Genomic DNA, 9,912 nt, shown 5'->3' with positions numbered 1-9,912 from the left:
CGCCCGGCCTCTCGCCTTCCCGCTGCCTCGGGGCCCGCGAGTGGCTTTTGGGGGTCCCTCGCCCTCCGTGAGAGTGGTGGGCGCGCATTTCTTCCCCACCCCCTCCAACGACGCCCCCCGCCCAGCTTGTGGAGCCCTCGGTGCGCGGTCCTCACGCCTCCATTCCCAAACCCCGCCGCACTGACGAACGTGCGGTCCCTGTGGAGTGCGGAGGCGGGAGTGTACAGGGGGCTGTGCGGGGGGGTCTTCTGTGAAAGAGGGCTGCACCCCAGTGTGCTGACGCGCGAAGTCAGGAGGAAATTATTTCCCCCGGAGCCCGCGTTCATTCAGCGTGCTTTCGCCTCTGCGCGATTGCTTTCTCTGTTCACTGGACGGCGGCTGAAGAGCCCCAAGCGTGAACTCGGCCTGGGCAGTGGTGGCTCGGAAACCCTTGGCCTTTTGCATAAAGCGGGTAGGGTGGGGGCAGGGAGCGGACAAAACCAAACAAACCCGGGAGCTCCGGCCCAAGCCGACTTTTGCACCTCCTGTAGCACGCCCTGCGGCCCCGGGCCCCTGCTCGTCGGGAGCCTCCCGGGACCACGGGGACGGCTCCACCCCAGGGCAGCGGCGTCCAACTGGCTCTGGGCCTTGACTGCGGGGAAAATGTTCTCAGCCTTGCTGCGGGCAAAAGGTTCTCGAGAGATGCTACGTCCCGGTAGAGAGATTTCGCTCCACTTTTCACAGCTGGCGACTTTTGTTATTAGAGCTGCAGCTCCATTTTTAAAACTAATTGTTGCCACAGATAGGCGACTACACCTCTGGAAGCAGCAGCTCCATGGAAGAATCTAGGTAAGGAAAGGCTGACGTATTTTGAGTGCCTTTGGTGCAGTACAGCCCGGGAGAGCTCCCCGTGTGCGTGGGAGTGGGGAGGCAGCCGTGGTGCCCAGGCCCGGGTGGGTTGGAATCACTGTCAAGTGTTAGGTACCATTTAAAGACATTGTCAATTAAAGTAGTTCTCATACGATGTCCCAGTACTTTTTGTTTGCTTGTCCTGCATTTTTCTTTTTTGCCGTATCCGAAATACATTTTTTTCTTTCCTGTCACTTTTGATCTATGCAGAGGGAATGGACTGGAAATTTGGAATCACCGGAAAATAACTCAAGGCATCGCTAAGCTGTGACTAACAAGATAAATGATTTGTTCGAGGTTTGTCCTTTCCCTCCTCCACTCGGAAGACATAGCTCTTTTTTTTTCAATCATGTTTTGTACCTTATGGGGTTAAGGAGCTGAAATATTTTTAATTTACAATTGAATCCCTGTTGTTGGGCCTTTAAAAACACATAGAAACATTGTTAAGTGCCACAAGGGTGGGAAACATGGCTTTCTCAGTCATTGCTGTACTCTCACAATTCTGGGTCATGCACACAATACAGGTTTAGTAAATAAAATCCGTATGTTTTTGGCCCCACGCGGTGGCTCATGTCTGTATTCCCAGCGCTTTTAGCCTGGGTGACAGTGAGAGAGACCCTGACTCAAGTGTGAGTGTGTGTCTGTGTGTGCGCGCGCTTTAAAATAACTACAACAGAAAGGTGCAGATAATTAGCAATAGCGGTGTGTGTGTGTGTGTGTGTGTGTGTGTGTGTGTGCGCGCGCGCGCGCGGGCGGGCTTTAAAATAACTACAACAGAAAGGTGCAGATAATTAGCAATAGTTAAAAAGAATCCAAAGTCACTTAGTAAACTCGTCACGAGAACTGGCCATACACGTGGAAAAGAGAGTACTGTAGAAACCTGAAATTGCAAGTTCACCTGGTGAATATAAACTAAGCTCATAGGAAGTTAAAGCAGGTGACAATGTTTTGGAAAATTCAACCATCACAAGGCCTAGGTCTGTAGAGTGTGTGGGGGTTGGGCAGAAGCAGAACACCTTCCAATTTAAAGATAAGGAAACTGAAAGATGAGCACCTTTAAAGTAAAACCACCAGTGCAGTTTTCTCTCTGTTTAGTTCAAGGGCCATTTGTTGAGCGCCAAGTACACTAGACCCTAAAAATGTGAAAGCAAATCTGGCAGTCACTAAGGGACCTTAGTCTAATATTACAGGACTTTGGTATTCATTCTTCATCCATTCAACAGATATTGAGCACCTACTGTGAGTTAGATGGCATAATATACCAGTAGTGGTGGTGATTTATCAGTAAACAAGGCAAGTCCCTAATAAAGGTAAAAGTGAGAGTAATCTATATATCCTGGTATATTGAAGAGAGTTCAATGTCATCTTCATTAGACAACAAACTCCCAGCCAGGTGCAGTGGCTCACACCTGTAATCCCAGCCCTTTGGAGGCCGAGGCAGGTGGAACAGTTGAGGTCAGGAGTTCGAGACCAGCCTGACCAACATGGTGAAACCCCATCTCTACTAAAAATGCAAAATTAGCTAGGTGTTGGTGGTGCACACCTGTAATCGCAGCTACTTGGGAGGCTGAGGCAGGAGAATCGCTTGTGTCCTGGAGGTGGAGCTTGGAGCGAGCCAAGATTGCGCCATTGCACTCCAGCCTGGGCAACAAGAATAAAATTCTGTCCCAAAAAAAACACAAAAACAAAAACATTTCACACTTCTTTGTCCTGAATTCGTTTATATGCCTTGCCTTCCCTTTGGGATTTCTATGTCCCTCATCATGCCCAGTGGACCTCCATAATTATAAAAGATGATAGGGTTCAGAGTGAATATTCTAAAGACAGGTCCCATAGTTTTGAATCCTGGCTCTAAGACTTACCTATTATGTAAACCTGACCAAGCTACTTGACTCCATCATAATAGTATAGAATTCAGGGAGGGGCTATGTGGATTCAGATGGTGCATTAGGCAAGGTGTAGTGGGTCATGCCTGTAATCACAGCACTTTGGGAGGCCCAGGCGGGCGGATCATGAGGTCAAGAGATGGAGACCATCCTGACCAACATGGTGAAACCCGGACTCTACTAAAAATACAAAAATTAGCCAGGCATGGTGGTGCACATCTATAGTCCCAGCTACTTGGGAGGCTGAGGCAGAAGAATCGCTTGAACCTGGGAGGCAGAGGTTGCAGTGAACCAAGATCACACCACTGCACTCCAGCCTGGTGACAGACTGAGACTACATCTCAAAAAAAAAAAAAAAAAAAAGATGATGCATTAGTACCTGAAACACTTTTTTTTTTTTTGAGACAGAGTTTTGCTCTTGTCACCCAGGCTAGAGTGCAGTGGCATGAACTTGGCTCACTGCAACCTCTGCCTCCCAGGTTCAAGCAATTCTCCTGCCTCAGCCTCCCAAGTAGCTGGGACTACAGGTGTATACCACCATGCCCGGCGAATTTTTTGTATTTTTAGTAGAAACAGGGTTTCACCATGTTGGGCAGGCTGGTCTCAAACTCCTGACCTCTGGTGATCTGCCTGCCTCGGCCTCCCAAAGTGCTGGGATTACAGGTGTGAGCCACCGCGCCCAGCCTGGAACAGTATTCAGTGTTGACTGTGATCACTGCCTGTGCATCCCTCCACTCTCTCCCATAACAGTGATTCCCAAGTGTTTCTATAAAACCCTAAGTTTAGTGAAAAATATGAGACTCTCAGCAGAGTTCATACATAAATGGCAGAATCCTGGGTAGTTACTATGACGATCCTTTGCCTTGGCAGTGGAGGAAGTTCTATGATTACCTCCTGGTTCTGCTCTCAAGGATGAACACCATTTTGCATTTATTTCTGTGGTCCTTGGCTCCACACTCTGGAATATTCTTCCTTGTTCATTATTCTCCGTGACCATATCTGAAGTGCACACTGGGAAGTAAGCCCTTCAGAGATTTCACAGTTTTCGCAGCACATTTCCTGCTGGTATAAGTTTAGAGTCCTGAGGGTTCTTTCATACTTAAGGATTTTGTTTTGTTTTTTGATTGTTTTTGTTTGTTTGTTTTTCCTTCTTGTGGAGAATGGGGTCTCACTATATTGCCCAGGCAGGTCTCAAACTTTTGGGCTCAAGCGATCCTCCAGTCTCTACCTCCCTAAGTGCTGGGATTATAGGCATAAGCCACAACTCCCGGCCTATATGTAAGGTATTTTGAAGGCCAGGTTTATAGCTGATTTGACCTTACAATTTCCTTAGACACTTAGTAGACTATTCTCTTCCTATGAGTTCCATGTGCTAGTAATAATACCCAAAGTTCTTTCCTGGGCAAAGCTGCAAATACTTGATTTCTTTGCTTCCTCACTGTGTTTCCCTTTCTCTCAATTTAAGATCTGAGGCTTAGGGGCTCAGTACACGTGTGTATTATCATCAGAATTCACCTTCTGGCCAGGTGTGGTGGCTCATGCCTGTAATCCCAGCACTTTGGGAGGCCAAGGCAGGCGGATCACAAGGTCAGATCGAGACCATCCTGGCTAACACGGTGAAACCCCGTCTCTACTAAAAATATAAAAAACTAGCCGGGTGTGGTGGCAGGCGCCTGTAGTCCCAGCTACTCGGGAGGCTGAGGCAGGAGAATGGCATGAACCCGGGACGCGGAGCTTGCAGTGAGCCGAGATTGTGCCACTGCACTCCAGCCTGGGTGACAGAGCAAGACTCCGTCTCAAAAAAAAAAAAAAAAATAGAATTCAACTTCTACAAGAAAGGGTGCTACTACTTTCCCACTCAAAGCCAATTCACTGGAAAGGAAAACCAATCTACCACCATCTTCATCAGAGGGAAAGATACACTGTGGGGAACCAAACAAAGGTCTCTCTAATTCCAGATTGGATGCCAGTTACCAATGCTGAATGACCTAGATCTTCACTTATAAATATGAGCAGATAAAAAAAATCACCAATCGTAAGAAGAGAATCTACCATTTGAAGGAAAAGGACCAAATGAGAGCAAATATCACCCACTAAAATGGAGTTAATGCAGGAAATAAGACAAAACTTTTTTTAAAATCTTGCTCATGTTCTTAGTGAAATTTAAAGAGTAACAAGCAGGTTGTGAAAATGAAGCAATCTGAAAACCAGAATGTTGTTGGAAATTAAACAGTAAATGACTATTTAAGTTGAAAAAACTATGGAAGCAGTTAATAGAAAAAATGGATACTGCTGAAAACTGAATTAGTAAACTATAAGACCTTCTCAATACTTCCAGAGTATAGAGCAAAAAGATGAAGAAATCGAAATTGTGAAAGAAAAAATCAAAGAGAAAAAATAAATTCAGGGGAGCTACTATAGATATGTTGGAAGCTTGAAAAATAAAATGGAGCACCTGTTATATACTATAACTACAAAACATCATTAAAAGAAATGAAAGAAAACCTAAGTAAATGGAAAGACATCCTGTGTTACTGGATTTAAAGACCTAACATTGTTAAGATGGCAATACTCTCCAGGTTGATTTATAGATGCAATATAATCTCTATCAAATTCCATTTGCCTGTCCTGTAGAAATTGATAAGCTGATCCTATAACTCATATGGAAATGCAAGGGATCCAAAATAGCCAAAATAAACTTAAGAAAAAAGAACCAAGTCAGAGGACTACACTTCCCCATTTCAAACCTCATGACAAAGCCATAGTAATCAAGACAATGTGGTGCTCATGTAATAGAATGGAATTAAAAGTTCAGAACTAAACCCATGCATCTATGGTCAATTGATTTTCAACAAGGATATCAAAATAATGCAATACATTGGGAAAGAATAGTCTTTTCAATAAATGATGCTGGGACAGCTGGATATTCACATGAGAAAGAATGAATTTGACACCGACTTTATAGCGGATGCAAAAATTACCTTAAAATGGATCACAGATTTAAATGTAAGAGCTGAAACTGTAAAACTATCTTTATAGAGTTATTTGACACTGGATTAGGTTTCTTAATATGACACCAAAAGTACAAGCACCAAAGGAAAAAGCTAGATTAATTGATTCATAAAAATTAAAAACCTTTGTACATCAAAGGACAGAATCAAGAAAGTGAAAACACAACCCATAATATGGGAGAAAATATTTGCAAATCACCTATCTGATAAATATCTATTATGCAGATATATAAAGAACACTTACAACTCAACAATTTTTTAAAAATTTAAATTAAAAATGGACAAAGGATCTTAATAGACTTTTATCCAGAGAAGATACACAAATAGCTAATAAGCATATGAAAAGGTGCTCAAGATCATTAGCCACTAGGGAAATGCAAATCAAAACCACAAGAGATAACTACTTCACACCATAAGAATGGTTATTATCAAAACACAAAACAAAACAGTTCTGGAGGTAGACTGGGAACCTTCATCAAACTGCTTGAAACTTGCCTTACAACTATCTCAATAAGCCAAAATTCTAGTTTTTATTAAGCTTCTTGTATTAATGCATTTGATGCTACTTGCAATTTAATAAAACTCAATAAAGAGGTAAATAGAGTAAACAAAAAGTACTGGCGAGTAAAAGCCCCGTGGGATCTAAATAATTATTGATAATGTTTTTATAAAATCTAATATAAATGCTATATAGCATAGAAAAAACAAAAATTGAAACATTAAAAATAATCTGTAATTAAAATCCCAGTTTATTTCAATAAATGTGGGTGGTATGGGCCCTTGGGGAGTAAATTTTCACCGTTAAAAGTCTCATTATGTTTGGAAAAGAGAATGAAGAATAAGAAAATATATACCACCAGGCACAGTGGTTCATGCCTGTAATCCCAGCATTTTGGGAGGCCAAAGCAGGAGGATCACTTGAGCCCAGGAGTTTGAGACCAGCCTGGGCAACATAGTGAGACCTTGTCTCTACAAAAGATAAACAAATTAGTCGGGTGTGGTGGCATGATCCTGTCGTCCCAGCTACTTGGGAAACTAAGGTGGGAGAATCACTTAAGCCTAGGAAGTTAAGGCTACAGTATCCATTATGGTGCCACTGCACTCCAGTCTGTGTGACAGAGATCCTGTCTTAAAAAGAGAAAAGATACATCCTTTTTTTCTTTATAAGCATATCAGTTATTCATAAGCATATCAGATTTGTTGTTGTTGTTGTTGTTTTGTTTTGTTTTTTAGTTTAAAGATACTGGCCACAACTTCTTGTAGAACTTTCAAATAATTTGAGAAGAAAGAAATACAAAGAAACCAATACCAATACCACTTCACCAACACCACAAAAGTCAGGAAGAAAAGGGAAAAAGCGTAAAAAAGAGAAAACACAATTTAAGGTGTATGAATACATTCTTAGCATCAATAATAATAAATCCAGTGGGCTAAATTTCCCTACTGAAAGACAAAAATCTCTCTGAAAAAACTAAAGAAAATACAGCTATATTCTCTTTATGAATAACATCTGAATTAAAACAACATAGATTGAAATTAAATGGATGGCCAACAAAGGTACAACAAGTGAAGACAAAAAAAAGCAAAAGTAGCAATATAAAATCAAAAAGAAATTACTGATTTAAAAGAAAGCATGGGCCAGGCCTGGTGGCTCACGCCTGTAATCCAAGCACTTTGGGAGGCCAAGGCGGGCAGATCCCGAAGTCAAGAGATCCAGACCATCATGGCCAACATGGTGAAACCCCATCTTTACTAAAAATACAAAAATTAGCTGGGCGTGATGGCGTGCACCTATAGTCCCAGCTACTTGGGAGGCTGAGGCAGAAGAATAGCTTGAAGCCAGGAGGCAGAGGTTGCAGTGAGCCAAGATCACGCCACTGCACTCCCGTCTGGCAACAGAGCGAGATTTCATCTCAAAAAAAAAAAAGAAAAAAAAGTAAAAAAAAAAAAAGAAGAAGAAGAAAGCACTGCCAGGCATGGTGGTGCATGCCTGTAATCTCAGCTACTCAGAAGGCTCAGGTGGAAAGATCTCTTGAGGCCAGGAGATTGACACCAGCCTGGGCAACATAGCAAGAACACCACCCCACCCCTGCTGCCACCTGCCCCATCTCAAGAATGAATGAATGGGCCGGGTGTAGTGGCTCACACCTGTAATCTCAGCACTTTGGGAGGCTGAGGTGGGCAGATCATGAGGTCAGGAAACCCCGTCTCTACTAAAAATACAAAAATTAGCCAGGTGTGGTGGCACATGTGCCTGTAATCCCAGCTAGTGGGGAGGCTGAGGCAGGAGAATCGCTTGAACTCAGGAGGCAGAGGTTGCAGTAAGCTGAGATTGTGCCACTGCACTCCAGCCTGGGCAACAGAACAAGACTCCATCTCAAAAAAAAAAAAAAAAGAATAAATGAATACAAAAAATAAGCATTAAGCAGGACAAGACAAAAGAACAGTGACTATCTATTGAATACACCTTTAGTGAGAGTGCTTTAAATACATCTTCTCAAATAATCTTTACTACTCCATGGAATGACTGTGGTTAATGCTTTCTTTCATTCTGTAAATGAGGACTAGACATCAGAGACATTAAATGATGTTCGTAGTTCACAGTGATAGATGAACATGGAACTCAAACCCTGATATGCTAATTCCAAAGTGCAAGCTCATAGCACCAAAATATTTAAATAAATAACTAATGGGGATAAAAGAATTTATTTTAAAAATTTTAACCCATTTCTTTAAGAATTTGACAGATCACATGGACTAAAAATAAACAGAGAGGATTTGAAAAATAAACAAAACACATATGTCAGAAGGCTGAGGCAGGAGAATCGCTAGAACCTGGGAGGTAGAGGTTGCAGTGAGCCGAGATCGCGCCACTGCACTCCAGCCTGGCGTCAGAGTGAGACTATTTCTCAAACAAACAAACAAAAAAAATATGTAATACATATAGATAACTTTGAACTGTAAAAAGATAGTACATGCATTCTTTTCTTTCTTATTTTTTTGGATGGAGTTTTCTCTTGTTGCCCAGGCTGGAGTGCAATGGCATGATGTTGGCTCACTGCAACCTCTGCCTCACAGGTTCAAGCAATTCTCCTGCCTCAGCCTCCCGAGTAGGTGGGACTACAGGCACCCACCACCACGCCCAGCTAATTTTTTGTATTTTTATTTTATTTTATCTTATCTTTGAGATGGAGTTTTACTAGTTGCCCAGGCTGGAGTGCAATGGCATGATCTTGGCTCACTGCAACTTCCGCCTCCCAGGTTCAAGCGATTCTCCTGCCTCAGCCTGCCTAGTAGCTGGGATTATAGGCATGTGCCACCACACCTGGCTAATTTTGTATTTTTAGTAAAGACGGGCTTTCGCTATGTTGGCCAGGCTGGTCTCGAACTCCTGACCTCAGGTGATCTGCCCACCTCGGCCTCCCAAAGTGCTGGGATTACAGGCGTGAGCCACTGCATCCGGCCTACATGCATTCTTTTCTAAAGTTCAAGAATATTTACAAACATTGAAATGTTCTAAATCACAAGGAAAATCTTAACAAATTCTAAAGAATGGAAATCTAGAGCCTAAGTCATAGTTTTTGACCCTAAAATAAGAAAGCTACAAATTAATTATTAAAAGAATAAATCTGCTTGATGAGTTAATTTTTTCTATATAAAAATAAATATAATCTGCAATTACAGATTAGTTAGAAGTTATGAACAGTCAAAACACACTAACTAAAACCCAGGGGTTCATGACACTGGATTTGGGAATGATTTCTGAATATGACACCGAAAGCACAGGCAACCAAAGTAATAATAGATAAAACAGACTACATCAAAATAAAAAACTGTGCATCAAAGGACACAGGCAAAGAGGAAAAAGACAAATTACAGAATGACAAAAAACATTTGCGAATCTTGTATCTGATAAGGGGTTAATACTCAGACTATGTAAGGAACTCCTAAACTCAGTAACAACAACAAAAGACCAGGCCGGGCACAGTGGCTCACACCTGTAATCCCAGCACTTTGGGAGGCCGAGACAGGCAGATCACTTGAGGTCAGGACTTCAAGACCAGGCCGGCCAACATGGTGAAACCCCGTCTCTACTAAAAATACAAAAATTAGCCAGGTGTGGTGGC

General features: G+C 42.4%; 1 pseudogene; it reads left to right on the top strand.

Moving 5' to 3' along the window:
• Window positions 1-9,912, top strand: part of LOC105551208 — a 174,906-nt pseudogene that overhangs the window by 37,035 nt on the left and 127,959 nt on the right.

Source organism: Mandrillus leucophaeus, unplaced genomic scaffold (assembly GCF_000951045.1).
Source record: "Mandrillus leucophaeus isolate KB7577 unplaced genomic scaffold, Mleu.le_1.0 Scaffold51, whole genome shotgun sequence".
Lineage (NCBI taxonomy): Eukaryota > Metazoa > Chordata > Mammalia > Primates > Cercopithecidae > Mandrillus > Mandrillus leucophaeus.
This window is presented reverse-complemented; position numbering and strand designations above follow the sequence as displayed.